Below are 5,052 nucleotides of genomic sequence, written 5' to 3'. Positions count from 1 at the left end.
ACTAATGTACCCACAAATGGAGTTTTATGCCCCTAGAGAGGTAAAAAGAATTAACGTGCTCAGGGATATTGTTATAGAGGTTGGCAAGCTATAGCAAACCAGGGTTTGGTTTGACAACTTTCAAAATCTCTTATTCATTAATAAAGATCTTATTTCTTTTCAATCTACATGTAGTATTTTTAATAGTATTCCTGCAAAAAGCTTTTATAAATATATCATCACACTATTAGCAGTAAGTAAAGGAAAAGGCTTAATTGAGAAGAAAAATATATGAGAGATTTTGGTAATATTAAAAGCATAAAGTACAGGGGCTAAACAGTCTCCTTAAGTAATTCATGGAGAAACCATATGCATCTCTATTAGCCTAATGCTCTGCTAGGTGTATAATCAACTGCCTTTGTATCAGAAATAGGGCAAGGAAGATTTCCTTAGTGTTGCACTAGCAGTGCTAGAAAGCCAAGTGTCTGAGGGATCTCAGTATGAAACATCTCATACTGCTTCCCCACAAACAACGTGTGTTCTACCACATTGGACTTCTTTCTATGCTTTGGGGTGCAACAGGATTTCTATTTTTGTGTGTGCTTATTTACCCTCTTAGAATGCTCTGCCTACAGAGTGGGACCCATCTGGCTGTCTCATTGTACACGTCACCTCTACCTGGAAGCCTCCAACATTGTAATCTTCTATCTTGAAATTTTGTTTTGTTTTTAGAATATTTCCAGAACTTGTATATCTAGCATTTAGAAGCAGTAGATGCTTAATGACTGAGGAAATGGATGGATGAATGGATGGATGGATGGATGGAAGGAAGGAAAGAAGGTTGGATGGATGGATGGCTAATTAAATAAATTTGATGTTAGATGCAGGGCTCAGGCAGAAGGCTCCAGCTCCCACTCAGGACCCCATCCTGCAACTCCGCTAGCAGCCTCATCTAGGCCTTACACCATGCCATGCCTATGCCTGACTTGCTGTTAGAGGTGATGTCTCTCTGTCAATTTATTCCATTAGAGGAATGATTTGCATGTTGCTAATTTCTTCACATCATGCAGATGTAAAGACATTAAAGAGTGATTTCTGATGCTCAAAGTTTCTTAACTTAGTATTCTTTAGATACTTTCTTTTTAGGTAGTAGAGAGCTCTCATGGCCTAGTGGCAAGGAGCTGTGCTGCAATCCCGAAGGCATGCAGTGTGAGTCCACCCGCTGCACCACACAAGAAAGATGTCGTAGAGCACACAACTGCACCGAGTAAAAGAAGCTCACCTGCTTCATTCTGTTCTCATCGGTTCACTCCACCTCTACTGTGAATTTTGCTTGCTTTCTCCTTGTAAGAATACATTTATTCCTCCTTTAACACCTTTGGATATGCATTTGACTGCCTCCTTTATGGCGTGGCTAGCTTACAGAATGACTGTACTGGGGCTCGCTTGCTTGATCTAGCTCCTTGCGTGTACTTCCATCCGCCTTATGCTCTTGCTAGACACAATCTCCACATAGACAAAGCCAGGTTTATACAAAGCACATGTATGTGTGTGTTTGCATTGTGTAATTATGTACATGTGTCTGAATTCATGTGTGGATGGATACGTATATGTTTGTGTATGAATTCTGGGCACAACTCAGTTCTGGTTGTTTATCATACAAGTCCTATTGAATATAAGTATTTTTTTTGCATAATCTGAAGACCTTAAAATTGAATGAGACATAAGATACAGTTTTCTCACGTGGATTAATTTCCCCCCCCCCCCCAAATATTCTAGTCTTGTAGTCCACACTGAGTTGCATTGTTAACTCAAGGCAACATTTCACTTTCAGTTAAAATCCACCAGCAGCTCCATGGGAGAAAGATGGACAATTTCCTCTCCTGCAACTTATAGTGTCTAAAAACCTGCTGGTGGGTCATCTTTGAGTTGGTTCTGATCCCAGGGCAATGAGCTTTTCATTTTTGAATGCATAAAACACTAGAGGTTCCCTGGGACAAAAAGGCCTGGAGACCAGCTCCTAAACAGACTTACAAACTTGGAAATCCTCTAAATCAGTTCTACTCTGCCCATAGGGTCATTGTGAGCAAAAATTTAACAGCATACCATAGTGTCAACCCCTTAAATCCAATCTTCTTTTCAATCCTTTGCCTTTAAGTCTACGTGAAATAAATTGCCATTTTAGGAAAGTAGTAAGTCCAGTAACAAGTTGGAAGTGGAAATAGATTAAGCTATAGCAATGCTAATTTTAATTAGATCTTAGAAAAAGTTAGCGTTAGTATCGAAGTGTTAGGTAAATGAAGAAGTAAACCAAGCTAATGTGGAATTGCAATTAGTGGATATATTTAAACTCAGGCTTAGTAATTATCTGTTAAGAATAGGAGTCAATAGCTCTTCCAGTGACCTTGAACAAATGGTGTAATACTGTTTTAAGTTAAAAGTTTCCCCACTCGCTAACCCAAGGTTAATAACATTTTCCATTTACTGACCTTAGACGATGATATGCCGTTGTGCCTATTATGTGTTCTAGGATCTGCCTATAAAAAAAATTTTGCATCAATAGAGATCATTATTACTTTGCTGAAAATTAATAAGGTCTTGGTATTTGCATAACATCTCCAAGAGTCGGAGGCTTGTGCTCTGTCCTCTCCACACAGAGCAGCCGAGTTTCAGTTTAATTTCTCCCTCAGCTACTTGTTTGCATGTTTCCACTACAAGACCCTTTTTCATTTCTTTCCTAGACATATTTACTACCTCTTCAATCCCTTTTATATTATCGTTTCATCCCCACTTGTGAATTCAAAACTAGCCAATTTAGAATCATTAGCAAAGTCAATTAACATATTTCTTTCAAACACTTGGTAATGATGTTAAACAGAACTCTATTTGTTACTGTAATAACATCAGTTCGCTCTATGTCGGTAAGAGCTGTTGATACAAAAAAAAAACAAAACAACAACCTTAAAACTCCCAAACTTCAAAACCCAAAAACCTACCAAGACAAACCAGACTGGATTCTCCTTGAAAAATGTCCAGCTGGGAGTGGGATGTACACATTAGAAGGCAATAGGGCAGGATAGGCTGTTTATTCTATTTCAGGCTGAAGAAAAAAGGACTGAGTCAGAGTATCAAAATTCAGGGTCCATCTGACATCAGCAATAATATCACTGATGCCATGGCCTCCTTACTCCAGCTTGAACTTTTGGCAGTTACCTGTCTATGTACTGCTCTAGCCATTTTTAAAGAGTTTCAGTAGTATTTGCTTGCATGGGATATTAATGATATTGTTTGATAATTTCCACTTTCTATTCAATCCCTTTTCTTGGGAATGGGAAAAAAATATGGATCTCCTCTAGTCGGCTCACCAGGCAACTGTCCTCCAAATTTTCAGGTATAAACAGGTGAGCACATTCAGGGCCGCATCTGTCATTTGAAACATGTCAATTGGTATCCCAATGATTCCTGGGGCCCAAGTTTCTACAACCTTCATTGTAGATTGAATTTCTACTTTCCTTAAAATTGATTATTGATCAGATGATATTTCCTGAAATATTTCAAGGTCAGGCAGTTCTTTTTGCTATAGTGATTCTGTCTGTGTATTGCTGATGTTAGATAAATCCTGCAAAAACAGTTTTCCAGAAGGATTTCTATCTGTGTTAAGCAAAGGCATTTGGCTGTGTGGATCATAACAGAATATGGCTAACATTAAGAACAATGGAAATCCCAAAACACTTAATTGTGTTCATGTGAAACCTATTCTTAGACCAAGAAGCTTTTGTGTAAGTAGACCAAGGGGACATAACATGGTTTAATATTAAGAAAGGTGTGCATCATGATGTATCCTTTCTCCATAACTATTCAATTTATGTGCTGAACAAATTACTCAAGAAACTAGATCCTATGAAGAAGAATGTGGCATCAGGATTGGAGGAAGACTCATCAATAACTTTTGTGTGAGGATGACACACCCTTGCTTGTGAAAGTGAAAAGGACTTGAAACATTTGTTCAGAAGATTGAACACAACAACAGCAACATCAAACACAACGAGGCTGACAAGTTAAAAAAAACCCCAAAACTGTGTTGATTTCTTAAGGTTGAAATTAAGAGACACACTGCAAGTTAACCAAGTCTTCCTTCAGGTTTCTTACTTTGGGTTTATTAGAGGTTGAAAGCTACTGACTGCAATGCAGTTACAGAAGAACAAAAGGGCATGTGCTGGCATCTAAACAGCCTTCCAGACATCAAGCCATGTTTTAAGGAGCTCATATTCTGGCGAGCAACACATAAATACACCTCACTTTACCACAAAAGAAAAGGTGCAATAATAAAATCAGTTGTCCTCAAGTTGATTGTGGTGATGCATGGTGATCCCAGGTGTGTAAGCACAGCAGTGAACTCCACAGGGTTCTCAAGGATTCTTTTCCAGAGATATATTGTCAGCCCTTTCATTCCAGGCTCTCCTGGGTAGACTGGAATCTCAGACCCTTTCAGTTAGCAGCCAAATGCTGCAACCAGAAAATTCCAATCCATTTCCAACATCTATCTGCTTCAAACCATTAAAATAGTCTTCCCCCCCATTATTAATAAATAGATGTTGCTGTTATCTGCTGTTGCTTTGGAAGCGATTCCTAGCTGACCTTCTAGCAGGTTTTCTGAGGCGGTAAAGTGCATGGGAGAATAATGCCCATCTTTTCCAAGGGTATCCTAACAGCCTTCCCTGGGCTTGGTAATGCAACTCTTTACTACTAAGCAGAAATTTCACCAGATACCTCTGAGAAAACTATTGCCATCACAGTATAGTTCACTTTTCTGGAAAATGAGTTTATTGACATACAGGCAGAACAGACTCGTAGCTGACCCCTCCACTTTTTCAAAGCTGTACTTAGTTCATGTAAACTAGAGTGACAATGATGTTGTTGTTGTTGTTGTTATGTGCCGTCGAGTCGTTTCCGACTCATAGCGACCCTACGCACAACAGCCCTAAACCCTGCTCTATCCTGCGCCAACCGCACCGCCTCTGACACACCCATCCCGATTACCCCTGTCACCGAATCAATCCATCTCACAGAGGG

At 39.3% G+C, this 5,052-nt stretch overlaps 1 pseudogene; it reads left to right on the top strand.

The window, feature by feature from the left end:
• Window positions 1-2,894: 2,894 nt before the first annotated feature.
• LOC102875813 overlaps window positions 2,895-5,052 on the top strand; it is a 49,420-nt pseudogene continuing 47,262 nt past the window's right edge.

This window comes from Elephantulus edwardii, unplaced genomic scaffold (assembly GCF_000299155.1).
Source record: "Elephantulus edwardii isolate Elephantulus edwardi_28Jun2011 unplaced genomic scaffold, EleEdw1.0 scaffold00087, whole genome shotgun sequence".
Classification (NCBI taxonomy): Eukaryota; Metazoa; Chordata; class Mammalia; order Macroscelidea; family Macroscelididae; genus Elephantulus; species Elephantulus edwardii.
This window is presented reverse-complemented; position numbering and strand designations above follow the sequence as displayed.